The 18,651-nt window shown below is 46.9% G+C and overlaps 16 non-coding genes across 16 annotated transcripts; all 16 read right to left on the bottom strand.

Moving 5' to 3' along the window:
- Nucleotides 1-10,858: 10,858 nt before the first annotated feature.
- Nucleotides 10,859-10,931, bottom strand: trnav-uac (transfer RNA valine (anticodon UAC)). The gene has a single exon. It is a non-coding gene; the product is annotated as a tRNA-Val (tRNA).
- A 383-nt stretch (nucleotides 10,932-11,314) lies between these two features.
- Nucleotides 11,315-11,387, bottom strand: trnav-aac (transfer RNA valine (anticodon AAC)). Its single transcript has one exon. It is a non-coding gene; the product is annotated as a tRNA-Val (tRNA).
- Nucleotides 11,388-11,892: 505 nt separating this feature from the next.
- trnav-uac (transfer RNA valine (anticodon UAC)) lies at nucleotides 11,893-11,965 on the bottom strand. The gene has a single exon. It is a non-coding gene; the product is annotated as a tRNA-Val (tRNA).
- Nucleotides 11,966-12,348: 383 nt separating this feature from the next.
- On the bottom strand, nucleotides 12,349-12,421 carry trnav-aac (transfer RNA valine (anticodon AAC)). Its single transcript has one exon. It is a non-coding gene; the product is annotated as a tRNA-Val (tRNA).
- Nucleotides 12,422-12,926: 505 nt separating this feature from the next.
- On the bottom strand, nucleotides 12,927-12,999 carry trnav-uac (transfer RNA valine (anticodon UAC)). The gene has a single exon. It is a non-coding gene; the product is annotated as a tRNA-Val (tRNA).
- A 383-nt stretch (nucleotides 13,000-13,382) lies between these two features.
- trnav-aac (transfer RNA valine (anticodon AAC)) lies at nucleotides 13,383-13,455 on the bottom strand. The gene has a single exon. It is a non-coding gene; the product is annotated as a tRNA-Val (tRNA).
- Nucleotides 13,456-13,960: 505 nt separating this feature from the next.
- On the bottom strand, nucleotides 13,961-14,033 carry trnav-uac (transfer RNA valine (anticodon UAC)). The gene has a single exon. It is a non-coding gene; the product is annotated as a tRNA-Val (tRNA).
- A 383-nt stretch (nucleotides 14,034-14,416) lies between these two features.
- On the bottom strand, nucleotides 14,417-14,489 carry trnav-aac (transfer RNA valine (anticodon AAC)). The gene has a single exon. It is a non-coding gene; the product is annotated as a tRNA-Val (tRNA).
- Nucleotides 14,490-14,994: 505 nt separating this feature from the next.
- trnav-uac (transfer RNA valine (anticodon UAC)) lies at nucleotides 14,995-15,067 on the bottom strand. Its single transcript has one exon. It is a non-coding gene; the product is annotated as a tRNA-Val (tRNA).
- A 383-nt stretch (nucleotides 15,068-15,450) lies between these two features.
- On the bottom strand, nucleotides 15,451-15,523 carry trnav-aac (transfer RNA valine (anticodon AAC)). The gene has a single exon. It is a non-coding gene; the product is annotated as a tRNA-Val (tRNA).
- A 505-nt stretch (nucleotides 15,524-16,028) lies between these two features.
- On the bottom strand, nucleotides 16,029-16,101 carry trnav-uac (transfer RNA valine (anticodon UAC)). The gene has a single exon. It is a non-coding gene; the product is annotated as a tRNA-Val (tRNA).
- A 383-nt stretch (nucleotides 16,102-16,484) lies between these two features.
- On the bottom strand, nucleotides 16,485-16,557 carry trnav-aac (transfer RNA valine (anticodon AAC)). Its single transcript has one exon. It is a non-coding gene; the product is annotated as a tRNA-Val (tRNA).
- Nucleotides 16,558-17,044: 487 nt separating this feature from the next.
- On the bottom strand, nucleotides 17,045-17,117 carry trnav-uac (transfer RNA valine (anticodon UAC)). The gene has a single exon. It is a non-coding gene; the product is annotated as a tRNA-Val (tRNA).
- Nucleotides 17,118-17,500: 383 nt separating this feature from the next.
- On the bottom strand, nucleotides 17,501-17,573 carry trnav-aac (transfer RNA valine (anticodon AAC)). Its single transcript has one exon. It is a non-coding gene; the product is annotated as a tRNA-Val (tRNA).
- A 505-nt stretch (nucleotides 17,574-18,078) lies between these two features.
- On the bottom strand, nucleotides 18,079-18,151 carry trnav-uac (transfer RNA valine (anticodon UAC)). The gene has a single exon. It is a non-coding gene; the product is annotated as a tRNA-Val (tRNA).
- Nucleotides 18,152-18,534: 383 nt separating this feature from the next.
- Nucleotides 18,535-18,607, bottom strand: trnav-aac (transfer RNA valine (anticodon AAC)). The gene has a single exon. It is a non-coding gene; the product is annotated as a tRNA-Val (tRNA).
- Between the last annotated feature and the right edge of the window lie 44 nt (nucleotides 18,608-18,651).

The following is an 18,651-nucleotide window of genomic DNA, read 5'->3' as shown; positions in this document are numbered from 1 at the left end:
CTTGCCGCCGAGTGAGACCCTGGCTTTGTTTACATAATTAGGGCCATTGTAGAATTTGGTTAAATCAGCCCTGACTTCTGTAATCAGATTCAGAGCTAATAGTGTCTTACTGAGTGTACTTCGTGACTGCCATCTGACTGTAAGTAACCAGAGTTTGTTTCATTCATTTGTGTTTTGCTAATTATTTGCCTCTTTGACAGAGGGTAAGGGTATAGCAGCTAAATTGGTCAATAGGTAGCTAGCTAGAGATCGAGTTTCAGGGTACTTGCCGCCGAGTGAGACCCTGGCTTTGTTTACATAATTAGGGCCATTGTAGAATTTGGTTAAATCAGCCCTGACTTCTGTAATCAGACTCAGAGCTAATAGTGTCTTACTGAGTGTACTTCGTGACTGCCATCTGACTGTAAGTAACCAGAGTTTGTTTCATTCATTTGTGTTTTGCTAATTATTTGCCTCTTTGACAGAGGGTAAGGGTATAGCAGCTAAATTGGTCAATAGGTAGCTAGCTAGAGATCGAGTTTCAGGGTACTTGCCGCAGAGTGAGACCCTGGCTTTGTTTACATAATTAGGGCCATTGTAGAATTTGGTTAAATCAGCCCTGACTTCTGTAATCAGATTCAGAGCTAATAGTGTCTTACTGAGTGTACTTCGTGACTGCCATCTGACTGTAAGTAACCAGAGTTTGTTTCATTCATTTGTGTTTTGCTAATTATTTACCTCTTTGACAGAGGGTAAGGGTATAGCAGCTAAATTGGTCAATAGGTAGCTAGCTAGAGATCGAGTTTCAGGGTACTTGCCGCCGAGTGAGACCCTGGCTTTGTTTACATAATTAGGGCCATTGTAGAATTTGGTTAAATCAGCCCTGACTTCTGTAATCAGATTCAGAGCTAATAGTGTCTTACTGAGTGTACTTCGTGACTGCCATCTGACTGTAAGTAACCAGAGTTTGTTTCATTCATTTGTGTTTTGCTAATTATTTGCCTCTTTGACAGAGGGTAAGGGTATAGCAGCTAAATTGGTCAATAGGTAGCTAGCTAGAGATCGAGTTTCAGGGTACTTGCCGCCGAGTGAGACCCTGGCTTTGTTTACATAATTAGGGCCATTGTAGAATTTGGTTAAATCAGCCCTGACTTCTGTAATCAGACTCAGAGCTAATAGTGTCTTACTGAGTGTACTTCGTGACTGCCATCTGACTGTAAGTAACCAGAGTTTGTTTCATTCATTTGTGTTTTGCTAATTATTTGCCTCTTTGACAGAGGGTAAGGGTATAGCAGCTAAATTGGTCAATAGGTAGCTAGCTAGAGATCGAGTTTCAGGGTACTTGCCGCAGAGTGAGACCCTGGCTTTGTTTACATAATTAGGGCCATTGTAGAATTTGGTTAAATCAGCCCTGACTTCTGTAATCAGATTCAGAGCTAATAGTGTCTTACTGAGTGTACTTCGTGACTGCCATCTGACTGTAAGTAACCAGAGTTTGTTTCATTCATTTGTGTTTTGCTAATTATTTACCTCTTTGACAGAGGGTAAGGGTATAGCAGCTAAATTGGTCAATAGGTAGCTAGCTAGAGATCGAGTTTCAGGGTACTTGCCGCCGAGTGAGACCCTGGCTTTGTTTACATAATTAGGGCCATTGTCAGCTGCGCCTTTAGCATATTTAGGCGAGTAGCACTGCAGAGGCAGCCTCGTCTGGCAGCCTCGGTGCACGAAGACTCGGTCGAACAAAGACAGGGAGTCTACCTGCGGGATTCCACCGAGGATGGCCGACGTGGTGGATCACCTCTTCTGATAAGTATCACCCTATTTGTATTCTAATCCACCTACAACATATTCATAGCTAGCATGTGTTTCTTCAGCATTCCCGTTCATTACACTACCCGTAGACGTAGATATATCACAAAGTATATACGGTCAACTTCTAACCTTCGCTACCTATCCAGATCTTCTCCACCTGCCCTCTCTCTTTCTATAGGGCTCTGGAACTGCCAGTCCGCTGTGAACAAGGCAGACTTCATCCCAGCGTTTGCATCTCATGCTTCTCTTCATGCCCTTGCGCTGACAGAGACATGGATCCGCCCTGAGAACACTGCAACTCCAGCTGCTCTCTCCGTCAACCACTCCTTCACTCACTCACCCCGCTCAACCGGGCGGGGTGGTGGGACAGGGTTGCTTCTTTCCCCACATATTAAATACACATCCACACCACTCCCTGTTACTGCCAAATCATTTGAACACCATTATGCGATGCTAACTGATCCTATCAAAGCATGCTTAATTGTTCTTTATCGCCCACCAGGCCCGCTAGCCGACTTTGTGGAGGAGCTGGACATGCTCCTCAGCGTCCTCCCGGATGATGGAACCCCCCTGATAGTCCTTGGGGACTTCAACATCCACCTCCAAGGAACTCAGGCCGTCGACTTCTTGTCTCTCCTGACCTCCTTCGACCTGACGCTGCTGAGCACACCGGCGACCCACAAGGCAGGCAAACAGCTAGACCTCATCCTGACACGTAACTGTATCACTGACTTAACCTCTGTAACCCCACTGCATATTTCTGATCACTACTTTATCCAATTCTCTATCTCTCTCCCTCCAACTCCTTCTACCTCCCCTCCCCTTGTAACTTTCCGGCGCAACCTCCGCTCCCTATCCCCCTCCCATTTCTCCTCTATTGTAACATCCTCCCTCCCCCCCATTGACGAGTTCTCGTCCCACCCCACTAACACTGCCACCGACACCTTGTTAACCACTTTAACTGCATCACTTGACTCTCTCTGTCCCCTGTCAACCAGGCCTGCACGATCTTCTCCCTCCTGCCCGTGGCTTACGGATGTTATTCGTGAAGAACGGTCCACCCTTCGGGCGGCCGAGAGGAGATGGCGCAAGTCCAAAGGCGGTCTGGACCTTGATAAGTATCACTCCCTCCTCAAATCCTTCTCTTCTCACATAACTGGTGCTAAAACCCTCTACTTTCTGAACAAAATTAACTCTGCTTCAAACCCCCACAAACTTTTCTCTACCTTCTCCACCCTTCTTAACCCACCTCCCCCACCCCCTCCCTCCACCCTGACAGCAGACGACTTCTCCTCCTTCTTTGAGAAAAAAGTCGCCGACATTAGCAGTCGGTTCCCTAAACCCACCTTTCCTACCCTCTCACCCTCCATGACTGACCCAACTAAATGTCTAAACTCTTTTTCTCCCCTGTCTGAGGCAGAGATCTCTGACCTCATTCTCTCTCATCGCCCCACCTCCTGTCCCCTTGATCCTATACCCTCCCCTCTCTTTCAAACCATCTCCCCCTCCATCATAACTTTTCTTCTCCATGTCCTAAACTCCTCTCTCACCTCTGGCACCTTCCCCTCTGCCTTCAAACAGGCTAGAGTTACCCCTCTACTCAAAAAACCCTCCCTTAACCCTGCCGTTCTCCAGAACTACAGACCGGTATCACTGTTACCCTTCCTTTCAAAAACAATTGAACGTGCTGTATCTAACCAACTGTCTAACTTTCTCTCTCAGAACAACCTGCTTGACCCCAACCAATCGGGCTTCAAGACTGGCCACTCCACAGAGACTGCCCTCCTTTCAGTCACCACTGCCCTCCAGTCTGCCAGAGCGGCTTCCAGATCATCCGTTATCATTCTGCTGGACCTTTCTGCAGCGTTTGATACGGTTAACCACCAGATCCTGCTCGCCAGACTTTCTGAGATGGGCATCACTGGCACTGCACTCCAGTGGATCTCATCCTACCTGTCGGGAAGATCCTACCAGGTTTCCTGGGGAGGCAAACTGTCGGGCCCTCGCCAGCTCTCCACTGGTGTCCCACAGGGCTCCGTCCTTGGACCCCTCCTCTTCTCTCTGTACACCACCTCACTTGGACCAATCATCACCTCCCATGGCTTCTCCTACCACTGCTACGCTGACGACACGCAGCTGTACCTGTCGTTCCCCCCGACCGATCCGGGGATCTCAGCTAGGATTGAGGCCTGCCTCACAGACATCTCCGCCTGGATGACCGAGCACCACCTCCAGCTGAACCTCGCCAAAACAGAACTTCTCATCATCCCGGCTAAACCCTCCATCTCCCACGATCTCTCAATCACCCTGGGATCTGCGACGGTGACCCCTTCATCCTCTGCCAGGAACCTTGGGGTTACCATGGACGACGAGCTCTCCCTCACGGCCCACATTGCTGCGGTCTCCCGGTCGTGTAGATTCACCCTCTACAACATCCGGAAGATCAGGAGATACCTGTCTGAGCACTCCACCCAGCTGCTAGTCCAAGCACTCGTCCTCTCCAAGTTGGACTATTGCAACTCTCTGCTCGCTGGTCTCCCAGCATGTGCAACCCGCCCTCTTCAGAGGATTCAGAACGCGGCGGCCCGCCTGGTCTACAATCTACCCAGACGCTCCCATGTTACCCCGCTCCTCATCTCTCTCCACTGGCTACCTATCATGGCCCGTATCAGATTCAAGACCCTGGTATTGACCTTCCGAGCAGTGAACGGGACTGCACCCGTCTACATCAAGTCTCTCCTGCAGCCTTACACCCCCACCCGCCACCTACGGTCTTCTTCAGACAACCGCCTGGTGGTCCCACCGCTCAAGACCGCCCGGTCCCAACACAAGCTCTTCTCCTGTCTGGCCCCCCAGTGGTGGAATCAACTCCCCACCTCCATCAGAGACACTGACTGTCTCTCCACCTTCAAGAAAAGGCTCAAGACGCACTTGTTCCGGGAGTACAACGGTACTTAGGAACGGTTCGCTTGACCCGATGTTAGTTTCCTCAAGGATCACAATGACTCTTGCTTAGAGACTTGTTGCTCTTGTGGTTAGTGGTAACTTATTTAAATTTTTGGTTCTCGCTGTGATATATTGTTTTATTACTGTTGCTTGCTTTTTCCCACAGGTACACTTGCACTTATAGCTGTTCATGTTGTTTGGTTGTGACTTGTTTAACTACATGCTCTTATGGTTCTTCCCTTTGGCACTTACTTTGGTTGTTCACAATGTGTGCTTCATGTTTTGGCTACTCGCGATGTTTTTTGGCTATCTTGTTGTTATGATCAGTGACCTATGCACTTTGTAAAGCTCTCTCTTGGAAGTCGCTTTGGATAAAAGCGTCTGCTAAATGAATAAATGTAAATGTAAATGTAGTTTGAGTTGTAGTTCAGTAATGGCAGCGGAGAAAGATGCGAGCGAAGCTATTCTGCGGTTGTGGCAACGCTGCCGAATATCCATAAGTTAAAGCCAGAGCAAGAACAATCCTTGCTGAGTTTTGTTGGTGGTCATGATGTTGTGGCCCTACTCCCCACGGGGTTCGGGAAAAGTTTGATTTTCCAGCTACGGCAGTTAGTGTAACATGTCAAGGAATGACAAATGAAAGGTTGCACAAATATTATTTATTTTGTATATATGAGTTTATTTCACCAAAATCTTGGTTTCTTTTATGGTAGCTGTTGAGAATATTGTTGTGTAAGCACCCCCTGTTGGATGGTGGTGGCTATATGTGCCGTATTTTCGTGCGCCTTGCTCTCTGTGTTCTTGGCTGAGCAAGGTACGTGTTCACACTGTAGTGCGAACACGTACAGGGAGTCAGATGGCTGAGCGGTGAGGGAATCGGGCTAGTAATCCGCAGGTTGCCAGTTCGATTCCCGGTCATGCAAACTGACGTTGTGTCCTTGGGCAAGGCACTTCACCCTACTTGCCTCGGGGGTATGTCCCTGTACTTACTGTAAGTCGCTCTGGGTAAGAGCGTCTGCTAAATGACTAAATGTAAATGTAGTGCGATGCAAATTTTCAATGTATGTATTCTAACTGGCGTTTTGGTGCACACGTTGATTTGTGCGTGTGTTTTGTGATAAGTGTACATAGAGTTGGGCAAATTGTTTTGGGAACTTTGCTGTTTTGGGAGCTTGGGGGATGGCTGACATAGCTAACTTCATGTACTGTTTTGCTGTATGCTAGCAATCGCCATTCTGTAGCCCACGTTTTAATTGTCCTTTTCTTGTTGCTGTCTGTGTTCTTGGCTGAGCAAGGTCTGTGTTCTTGGCTGAGCAAGAAACGAAAAATAAAGTGCCTAAAAGAACTTCAGCGTCCTGTCATCAGTGCACCGGAAAACAACGCAGTAGTCGGCGAAGTTCAGACCACGCCGGCTACATTGGTGCCGTGACCCGGATAACATCACTTCAGATCATCGCCAGGGTGATCGCCGGTGGTTGCTGTGACGAGAGAGAACCTTTTCGGGACGTTGACAAGTACACGGGCTAATGTTAATGTGTAACTCTTAAGTGTCTCTATCTCAGTATCATTTTACATCGTGATTTCTTTTTTTCTCTTCATATTTGCATTGACTAGTAATTCACATATTATTGCTATAGCCTAATACATCACAACTTTTGCAAAAATGGCTGATGGTAAGGATGTAAAGACACCAATTAGCTGGGGGGATGTTGGTTTGGTAAGCCTAGGTAGGGGCCAGTTTATGAGGGATGAAAGCACGCCAGTTAGAGGTGCTGGAGCACTAGGCAAACCTGAGCTCTCGTCCACACGTGTAAATACTGATGCACATTCCCCCGCACTGCTCAAGCATGGGTTAGGGTATGCCTCAGACATTGAGAGTGGTGTTAGTCCAGTGGGTCGCCCTGTATTCTCATACACCCACGCGCACACAGATGAGCATTCTCCAAGTCAGCGAGTGTCTAGTCAAGATGTGAGCTCCTCAGACCTAGGGAATCTCATTACACAATTAGCTCACGAAATCGGAGAGAACATTGCTAGTCAGCTAAAGAGATCTGTTAGTAGTGCAGATAGCCCAACCACTCCTACACCTAGTCTGAACTTAGGACATGGACAGTCTGACTTGAACATGACTGGAGTAAAGTTAGTTATGAAGACAGATGTCAAAGAGCTACTGTACTTCAGGGGTGATGGAACGGACAAACACAGTGCATGAGTGGGAAGAAATTATGAGCGTCTACTTGAATAAGAGGGGTGTGTCCTCACGAGAACAGTCCCAGGAGATAATGTCAAGACTAATGGGAAAGGCTAGAGACATCGTTAAAGTTACACTCCGCAGCATGCCAGCGCTGCGGCTAGCTAAAGACTCCAAGCTTGTCTTTGATATCCTGAAACAACATTTCAGTGAGGTAACCTACTCCTCGATGCCTCTTGCAGATTTTTATAACACTCTTCCTCTGGCCGGAGAAAGTCCCATGGACTACTGGATACGCTTGAATAAGGCTGTGGATGTCGCAGATGAGTGTCTGAGGAGGCAGGGGCGAAACATCGACGACCTCTCCCATGAGGTCACAATGATGCTGGTGAAACACTGTCCTGACCCCGCTCTTGCAAGTATCCTAAAGTGCAAAACAGCAGAGAAGTGGACAGCAAATGAGATTCAGGAACACCTCATTGAACATCAGAGAGAGGCTATAACAATTGGTGCACATGCTCAGACATCAGCAATAGAGACCGTCACTACTAATAACACCACAGACCTCACCTGCTATTCAAAGGCAATGGAGCCCCCATCCTCTACTCAGACCGAGAGCGTCTGTATCCAGTCTCTCATTGGCTTGCTGAACCGTGTGCTGGAGCAGAAGGCCCAGACAGCAGTAGCCGCGCCGCCGAACAGGAGTCCAGTAGCCATTGTTCAGAGTAGATGTAGAGTCTGTCAGTCTGCTGAACACTCAACTACTGCACATTGTAGACAGGCAAACCATAGGTTTTCTGGAGATGGGATCCGTTATTTGTGTAGACTGCTGGGTTGCACAAGATTGCAGGTAACATGAATTATGGATGACAAAAAGCTTTACGTTAGAACAGTCTCCAAATACTCAGACTATTTTGTGTTACAGGTTTCCCTAATGTCATTGGTGCGCTGGACTGCACACACATCCGAATTAAACGCCCCTCAGGGGCCCATGACGGAGATTATGTCAATCGAAAATCCTTCCACAGTATCAATGTTCAGGTAAAAATTATGTAATTACTGTCAACTAGCCAAATATTCTGTGCATTAAATGTGTAATGAATAGGCAACATTGCATCGTTTCAGATGATCTGTGACGCTTCCTGCATGATCACCAATGTGGAGGCAAAGTGGCCTGGGTCTGTCCATGACTCCCGAGTTTTCAGGTCCAGTACCATTTCCCAGCGACTGTCACAAGGTATGCCACACACATTTCACTGATAAACACAATTGCGTCAAAGGTTTAACTTATGTGTAGTTGTAATGATTACATTTTGTATTCTCAGGTGAATTCTCTGGTGTTCTTCTGGGAGACAAGGGTTATGCCTGTGATACATACCTTCTCACTCCACTAGCAGACCCTCAGACAGCAGCACAGCAAGGGTACAATCTTGCCCATGCAAGAACAAGGGGCCGAATTGAAATGGCATTTGGCTTTGTAAAGTCACGTTTTCAGTGTCTCCACCACCTGAGGGTCACCCCAGACAGGGCATGTGACATCACTGTAGCTTGCATTGTCCTACATAATGTTGCCTGTCTGAGGAGAGAAAGGGGTCCTGCACTGGCACCGGAGATTGAGTGGGACAATGCAGCAATCTTCCCAGATAACATAAATGGCAGGTTAGTCAGAGACCAATATATTAATTATTTTACAATCAAAACTTTATTTTCTTGTCCTTCTCAGGCAAGCTGGGGAGAGAGAGAGACAAAATAAATACATTGTTTTACCGATATGCAAAAGTGTGGATTGAAGTCATTTACTTCTTTTTCTAGTTTCTTTATCTCCAGATCCAGTTTCCTCAGTTTTTTGTTCTTGATTTGTACATCAAGGTCCAGATCCTGGAGACGCCTCTTATTTACAGCAATCTTTGCATCTGCCAGCTCGATTTGCTTTTTTAGATGCTGCGTGTACAGACATCTGACAGTTTGTGAAGTCTGTAAACCATTCATTGATTAGCACAGCAGGAATTGTGCATGATTTAGATTTTCATTAGCCCATACGTACTGTGTTGCCAGGCTGGCTGTCAAGCTGTACTGCGTCTAGATCCTGTTACAAATATATATTATGAGTGCTATATAACTGACTTCTCATCCATTAGGGGCTAAATATGCATTTCCATACGATTTACATGATACCTCAGGCCTTCTGGAATCCAGTGATACAGTCTCCTCGTCATCCCATATGGCAGAAGTTCCTTCCCCCTGCCATATTGAATAGACTTTTTATTGACAGGATGTGCCAAGCCTTGTGCTTTTAACGAATAATACTCACTGGATCTTCGCCTGGTGGCAGGAGTGTAACTGTGCCCCCGGACACTGCAAGGCAAAACAAGGTCAGACAGTCCACATATGCCCGTATAAATGGGTAATTGTGTTTGATATGCAGTACTGGAAAATGTACCATGGATAAGGAGGGCAGTTTCTGCAGGTGGAACACAGTCTGTCGCTGTCCCACCCTCAATCCCTTCCATCACTGGCCTTCCCTAAATTAAATCCAGGTCCAATTCCTCAGCTGGGGTGAAGCCTGGAGCTGGTGGCCCTCCCCCAGTGCCAGACAAATGAGCCTTCTTCTTAACTGCTAAAATCAGTTTAGATAAAATATGTGAGCAGGCATAGTGTAAGTAATTTCTACATACCATTTGCAAACTGTTAAGGCAATTACCAGACTGCAAAATGTTTTTATATTTAATCTTGACTTGTTGCCACAATCTTTTCTGTCCAGTCATGTTTGTTCTGTATGAACATTAATTGTAGAAAGATATTTAGAATTAGACACATCTTATAGAGATTTGTGCATATGGTTGTGAAACATATTCTTGCAAGGTGTAAGGGTTTGAAATTAGGCCTAGTCTTTAGAGTAAATTTCCAGAGGAACATTAATTCCCTGCTCACTTTTGAGGGAAAGTAGGCTTGATAATAATACATTTTATTTATAGAGTGCTTTGCATGGTAGGCTACTCAAAGAGACGTTACAGTAAAACCAGCACATAAACACAGATAGGCCTAAAGCAATAAAACCAACACATAAAACAAGCATATTAAAAGCAATTAAAACAGAGTGTACAACTTTCCTAGTAAGTACATATTTTTAAATAGGCTACTTACGCATTCAGTCGGTCAGCGATTGTCTGCCAGGCTTGTTCTCGCTATTTAATAACGGCTGCCGTATTCCCCTTTTTGCAAATAATATGCTTCACCTCCTCATACAACTCCATTATTAATTTCTGCTCAGTGGGTGAAAAATATGCTGCACGCGTGTTCTCCATTTCTGCATCAGTGAATTTGTGATCGATACCATGGTCTATTTAAGAAATCCGTGAAGGTTCACTTATCCCAACTATGTACACCTGGATTGACATAGCGCCACCTTCTCATCCTGGCTTGGCAAACTTGCAACCGATTCAGCCGCGATGAGTGGATAACACTAAGTCAAGCTGCGCTTTTTCAGTTATCCTGGATATCTTTATTCTACTTTTGTGCAATAGCCCCATAAACTAATGAGTCGTTATCAAACTCAGCAAAGACAGATAACGACTCCCTTCATTTGAATCAGGTATGTTGGAAGAGGGAAACATTTCAAACATGCAGGGGCAGGGCAGGTGGGACCAGGATGGCGAACGACTGGTCTAAAGGTCTTAGAAGTAACAAAGGTCCTTGGCCCATGACATGCATTGTAATGTTTACGAACGGGATTCTAATCACTGTTAGAAACAACGGAATGGCTTCAAGGCGAATCCGCACAAGTGGCACAAGGGTAGCTGACTTCCCATTTCAAAGAACGACATGTCAACTCCAATGAATCATGGGACTTCTTGGGACATTGGGACGACATGGGACACAAGCTACTTTGGAGGGGATCGCAATTGAATGAAAACTGAGGAGAGAAGCAGAAGTTTCCGCCCGGTCTCGAACCGGGGACCTTTCGCGTGTAAAGCGAACGTGATAACCACTACACTACGGAAACTGCCAACACCCGAGAGACAGAAACCCAGTGCACTCACAAACACACAGTAACAAGGAAACAGAACAAGGACACACATTTATAACGTAACATGGGCATTTCGGCTCATGAACTAGTTGATACCCTGCTTCAGCAAGCTAGCAACAAAGGAGATTGTCTAAAGCAACCTTTCCCAATCCTGGACCTCAGGCCTCCCTGCCCTGCATGTTTTTGACCTGATTGGACCCTTGCCAAGCTCTACAGAAGCCAGCGAAACGACCGAACATGTGGCACCAGGGAAGCTAACTTACCGCTTCAAAGAACGACAAACCAACTCCAATGAACTCATGACTGTCGATAATGCATCAAGTATTTACGAGATGATCGCAAGCTGATAAAAGGAAACATGTTTCCGCACGGTCTCGAACCGGGGACCTTTCGCGTGTTAGGCGAACGTGATAACCACTACACTACGGAAACTTCTTATAGGCAAACAACAGAAACTCAGTGCACGCACACACACGCACACACAAAACGAGGACACACCTTTACAATGTCAAATGGGCATTTTGGCTCATGAACTAGTTGATGTGGTTCATCAACAAGTCAGCAAGCACTGAGATGGTCTAAGGCAGTGGTTCTCAACCCTTGTCCTCAGGCCAGCATGCTTGAGATGTTTTCCTCTTCTGACACACCTGGTTTAAACTAATGAGTCGTTATCAAACTCAGCAAAGACGGATAACGACTCCCTTCATTTGAATCAGGTATGTTGGAAGAGGGAAACATTTCAAACATGCAGGGGCAGGGCAGGTGGGACCAGGATGGCGAAGGACTGGTCTAAAGGTCTTAGAAGTAACAAAGGTCCTTGGCCCGTGACATGTCAACTCCAATGAATCATGGGACATCTTGGGACATTGGGACGACATGGGACACAAGCTACTTTGGAGGGGATCGCAATTGAATGAAAACTGAGGAGAGAAGCAGAAGTTTCCGCCCGGTCTCGAACCGGGGACCTTTCGCGTGTAAAGCGAACGTGATAACCACTACACTACGGAAACTGCCAACACCTGAGAGACAGAAACCCAGTGCACTCACAAACACACAGTAACAAGGAAACAGAACAAGGACACACATTTATAACGTAACATGGGCATTTTGGCTCATGAACTAGTTGATACCCTGCTTCAGCAAGCTAGCAACAAAGGAGATTGTCTAAAGCAACCTTTCCCAATCCTGGACCTCAGGCCTCCCTGCCCTGCATGTTTTTGACCTGATTGGACCCTTGCCAAGCTCTACAGAAGCCAGCGAAACGACCGAACATGTGGCACCAGGGAAGCTAACTTACCGCTTCAAAGAACGACAAACCAACTCCAATGAACTCATGACTGTCGATAATGCATCAAGTATTTACGAGATGATCGCAAGCTGATAAAAGGAAACATGTTTCCGCACGGTCTCGAACCGGGGACCTTTCGCGTGTTAGGCGAACGTGATAACCACTACACTACGGAAACTTCTTATAGGCAAACAACAGAAACTCAGTGCACGCACACACACGCACACACAAAACGAGGACACACCTTTACAATGTCAAATGGGCATTTTGGCTCATGAACTAGTTGATGTGGTTCAACAACAAGTCAGCAAGCACTGAGATGGTCTAAGGCAGTGGTTCTCAACCCTTGTCCTCAGGCCAGCATGCTTGAGATGTTTTCCTCTTCTGACACACCTGGTTTAAACTAATGAGTCGTTATCAAACTCGGCAAAGACAGATAACGACTCCCTTCATTTGAATCAGGTATGTTGGAAGAGGGAAACATTTCAAACATGCAGGGGCAGGGCAGGTGGGACCAGGATGGCGAAGGACTGGTCTAAAGGTCTTAGAAGTAACAAAGGTCCTTGGCCCGTGACATGTCAACTCCAATGAATCATGGGACATCTTGGGACATTGGGACGACATGGGACACAAGCTACTTTGGAGGGGATCGCAATTGAATGAAAACTGAGGAGAGAAGCAGAAGTTTCCGCCCGGTCTCGAACCGGGGACCTTTCGCGTGTAAAGCGAACGTGATAACCACTACACTACGGAAACTGCCAACACCTGAGAGACAGAAACCCAGTGCACTCACAAACACACAGTAACAAGGAAACAGAACAAGGACACACATTTATAACGTAACATGGGCATTTTGGCTCATGAACTAGTTGATACCCTGCTTCAGCAAGCTAGCAACAAAGGAGATTGTCTAAAGCAACCTTTCCCAATCCTGGACCTCAGGCCTCCCTGCCCTGCATGTTTTTGACCTGATTGGACCCTTGCCAAGCTCTACAGAAGCCAGCGAAACGACCGAACATGTGGCACCAGGGAAGCTAACTTACCGCTTCAAAGAACGACAAACCAACTCCAATGAACTCATGACTGTCGATAATGCATCAAGTATTTACGAGATGATCGCAAGCTGATAAAAGGAAACATGTTTCCGCACGGTCTCGAACCGGGGACCTTTCGCGTGTTAGGCGAACGTGATAACCACTACACTACGGAAACTTCTTATAGGCAAACAACAGAAACTCAGTGCACGCACACACACGCACACACAAAACGAGGACACACCTTTACAATGTCAAATGGGCATTTTGGCTCATGAACTAGTTGATGTGGTTCAACAACAAGTCAGCAAGCACTGAGATGGTCTAAGGCAGTGGTTCTCAACCCTTGTCCTCAGGCCAGCATGCTTGAGATGTTTTCCTCTTCTGACACACCTGGTTTAAACTAATGAGTCGTTATCAAACTCAGCAAAGACAGATAACGACTCCCTTCATTTGAATCAGGTATGTTGGAAGAGGGAAACATTTCAAACATGCAGGGGCAGGGCAGGTGGGACCAGGATGGCGAACGACTGGTCTAAAGGTCTTAGAAGTAACAAAGGTCCTTGGCCCGTGACATGTCAACTCCAATGAATCATGGGACTTCTTGGGACATTGGGACGACATGGGACACAAGCTACCTTGGAGGGGATCGCAATTGAATGAAAACTGAGGAGAGAAGCAGAAGTTTCCGCCCGGTCTCGAACCGGGGACCTTTCGCGTGTACAGCGAACGTGATAACCACTACACTACGGAAACTGCCAACACCCGAGAGACAGAAACCCAGTGCACTCACAAACACACAGTAACAAGGAAACAGAACAAGGACACACATTTATAACGTAACATGGGCATTTCGGCTCATGAACTAGTTGATACCCTGCTTCAGCAAGCTAGCAACAAAGGAGATTGTCTAAAGCAACCTTTCCCAATCCTGGACCTCAGGCCTCCCTGCCCTGCATGTTTTTGACCTGATTGGACCCTTGCCAAGCTCTACAGAAGCCAGCGAAACGACCGAACATGTGGCACCAGGGAAGCTAACTTACCGCTTCAAAGAACGACAAACCAACTCCAATGAACTCATGACTGTCGATAATGCATCAAGTATTTACGAGATGATCGCAAGCTGATAAAAAGAACCATGTTTCCGCCCGGTCTCGAACCGGGGACCTTTCGCGTGTTAGGCGAACGTGATAACCACTACACTACGGAAACTTCTTATAGGCAAACAACAGAAACTCAGTGCACGCACACACACGCACACACAAAACGAGGACACACCTTTACAATGTCAAATGGGCATTTTGGCTCATGAACTAGTTGATGTGGTTCATCAACAAGTCAGCAAGCACTGAGATGGTCTAAGGCAGTGGTTCTCAACCCTTGTCCTCAGGCCAGCATGCTTGAGATGTTTTCCTCTTCTAACACACCTGGTTTAAACTAATGAGTCGTTATCAAACTCGGCAAAGACAGATAACGACTCCCTTCATTTGAATCAGGTATGTTGGAAGAGGGAAACATTTCAAACATGCAGGGGCAGGGCAGGGAAGGTGGGACCAGGATGGCGAAGGACTTAAGGTCTTAGAAGTAACAAAGGTCCTTGGCCCATGACATGTCAACTCCAATGAATCATGGGACTTCTTGGGACATTGGGACGACATGGGACACAAGCTACTTTGGAGGGGATCGCAATTGAATGAAAACTGAGGAGAGAAGCGGAAGTTTCCGCCCGGTCTCGAACCGGGGACCTTTCGCGTGTAAAGCGAACGTGATAACCACTACACTACGGAAACTGCCAACACCCGAGCGACAGAAACCCAGTGCACTCACAAACACACAGTAACAAGGAAACAGAACAAGGACACACATTTATAACGTAACATGGGCATTTCGGCTCATGAACTAGTTGATACCCTGCTTCAGCAAGCTAGCAACAAAGGAGATTGTCTAAAGCAACCTTTCCCAATCCTGGACCTCAGGCCTCCCTGCCCTGCATGTTTTTGACCTGATTGGACCCTTGCCAAGCTCTACAGAAGCCAGCGAAACGACCGAACATGTGGCACCAGGGAAGCTAACTTACCGCTTCAAAGAACGACAAACCAACTCCAATGAACTCATGACTGTCGATAATGCATCAAGTATTTACGAGATGATCGCAAGCTGATAAAAGGAACCATGTTTCCGCCCGGTCTCGAACCGGGGACCTTTCGCGTGTTAGGCGAACGTGATAAACACTACACTACGGAAACTTCTTATAGGCAAAAAACAGACACTCAGTGCACGCACACACACGCACACACAAAACGAGGACACACCTTTACAATGTCAAATGGGCATTTTGGCTCATGAACTAGTTGATGTGGTTCATCAACAAGTCAGCAAGCACTGAGATGGTCTAAGGCAGTGGTTCTCAACCCTTGTCCTCAGGCCAGCATGCTTGAGATGTTTTCCTCTTCTGACACACCTGGTTTAAACTAATGAGTCGTTATCAAACTCAGCAAAGACAGATAACGACTCCCTTCATTTGAATCAGGTATGTTGGAAGAGGGAAACATTTCAAACATGCAGGGGCAGGGCAGGTGGGACCAGGATGGCGAACGACTGGTCTAAAGGTCTTAGAAGTAACAAAGGTCCTTGGCCCATGACATGTCAACTCCAATGAATCATGGGACTTCTTGGGACATTGGGACGACATGGGACACAAGCTACTTTGGAGGGGATCGCAATTGAATGAAAACTGAGGAGAGAAGCAGAAGTTTCCGCCCGGTCTCGAACCGGGGACCTTTCGCGTGTAAAGCGAACGTGATAACCACTACACTACAGAAACTGCCAACACCCGAGAGACAGAAACCCAGTGCACTCACAAACACACAGTAACAAGGAAACAGAACAAGGACACACATTTATAACGTAACATGGGCATTTCGGCTCATGAACTAGTTGATACCCTGCTTCAGCAAGCTAGCAACAAAGGAGATTGTCTAAAGCAACCTTTCCCAATCCTGGACCTCAGGCCTCCCTGCCCTGCATGTTTTTGACCTGATTGGACCCTTGCCAAGCTCTACAGAAGCCAGAGAAACGACCGAACATGTGGCACCAGGGAAGCTAACTTACCGCTTCAAAGAACGACAAACCAACTCCAATGAACTCATGACTGTCGATAATGCATCAAGTATTTACGAGATGATCGCAAGCTGATAAAAGGAACCATGTTTCCGCCCGGTCTCTAACCCGGGACCTTTCGCGTGTTAGGCGAACGTGATAACCACTACACTACGGAAACTTCTTATAGGCAAACAACAGAAACTCAGTGCACGCACACACACGCACACACAAAACGAGGACACACCTTTACAATGTCAAATGGGCATTTTGGCTCATGAACTAGTTGATGTGGTTCATCAACAAGTCAGCAAGCACTGAGATGGTCTAAGGCAGTGGTTCTCAACCCTTGTCCTCAGGCCAGCATGCTTGAGATGTTTTCCTCTTCTGACACACCTGGTATAAACTAATGAGTCGTTATCAAACTCAGCAAAGACAGATAACGACTCCCTTCATTTGAATCAGGTATGTTGGAAGAGGGAAACATTTCAAACATGCAGGGGCAGGGCAGGTGGGACCAGGATGGCGAACGACTGGTCTAAAGGTCTTAGAAGTAACAAAGGTCCTTGGCCCGTGACATGTCAACTCCAATGAATCATGGGACTTCTTGGGACATAAGCTACTTTGGAGGGGATCGCAATTGAATGAAAACTGAGGAGAGAAGCAGAAGTTTCCGCCCGGTCTCGAACCGGGGACCTTTCGCGTGTAAAGCGAACGTGATAACCACTACACTACGGAAACTGCCAACACCCGAGAGACAGAAACCCAGTGCACTCACAAACACACAGTAACAAGGAAACAGAACAAGGACACACATTTATAACGTAACATGGGCATTTCGGCTCATGAACTAGTTGATACCCTGCTTCAGCAAGCTAGCAACAAAGGAGATTGTCTAAAGCAACCTTTCCCAATCCTGGACCTCAGGCCTCCCTGCCCTGCATGTTTTTGACCTGATTGGACCCTTGCCAAGCTCTACAGAAGCCAGCGAAACGACCGAACATGTGGCACCAGGGAAGCTAACTTACCGCTTCAAAGAACGACAAACCAACTCCAATGAACTCATGACTGTCGATAATGCATCAAGTATTTACGAGATGATCGCAAGCTGATAAAAAGAACCATGTTTCCGCCCGGTCTCGAACCGGGGACCTTTCGCGTGTTAGGCGAACGTGATAACCACTACACTACGGAAACTTCTTATAGGCAAACAACAGAAACTCAGTGCACGCACACACACGCACACACAAAACGAGGACACACCTTTACAATGTCAAATGGGCATTTTGGCTCATGAACTAGTTGATGTGGTTCATCAACAAGTCAGCAAGCACTGAGATGGTCTAAGGCAGTGGTTCTCAACCCTTGTCCTCAGGCCAGCATGCTTGAGATGTTTTCCTCTTCTAACACACCTGGTTTAAACTAATGAGTCGTTATCAAACTCGGCAAAGACAGATAACGACTCCCTTCATTTGAATCAGGTATGTTGGAAGAGGGAAACATTTCAAACATGCAGGGGCAGGGCAGGTGGGACCAGGATGGCGAACGACTGGTCTAAAGGTCTTAGAAGTAACAAAGGTCCTTGGCCCATGACATGTCAACTCCAATGAATCATGGGACTTCTTGGGACATTGGGACGACATGGGACACAAGCTACTTTGGAGGGGATCGCAATTGAATGAAAACTGAGGAGAGAAGCAGAAGTTTCCGCCCGGTCTCGAACCGGGGACCTTTCGCGTGTAAAGCGAACGTGATAACCACTACACTACAGAAACTGCCAACACCCGAGAGACAGAAACCCAGTGCACTCACAAACACACAGTAACAAGGAAACAGAACAAGGACACACATTTATAACGTAACATGGGCATTTCGGCTCATGAACTAGTTGATACCCTGCTTCAGCAAGCTAGCAACAAAGGAGATTGTCTAAAGCAACCTTTCCCAATCCTGGACCTCAGGCCTCCCTGCCCTGCATGTTTTTGACCTGATTGGACCCTTGCCAAGCTCTACAGAAGCCAGAGAAACGACCGAACATGTGGCACCAGGGAAGCTAACTTACCGCTTCAAAGAACGACAAACCAACTCCAATGAACTCATGACTGTCGATAATGCATCAAGTATTTACGAGATGATCGCAAGCTGATAAAAGGAACCATGTTTCCGCCCGGTCTCTAACCCGGGACCTTTCGCGTGTTAGGCGAACGTGATAACCACTACACTACGGAAACTTCTTATAGGCAAACAACAGAAACTCAGTGCACGCACACACACG

Source organism: Osmerus mordax, chromosome 1 (genome assembly GCF_038355195.1).
Source record: "Osmerus mordax isolate fOsmMor3 chromosome 1, fOsmMor3.pri, whole genome shotgun sequence".
NCBI classification, from domain to species: Eukaryota; Metazoa; Chordata; class Actinopteri; order Osmeriformes; family Osmeridae; genus Osmerus; species Osmerus mordax.
Note: the sequence above shows the minus strand (reverse complement) of the source record. Positions and strands in the feature narration are given on the sequence as shown.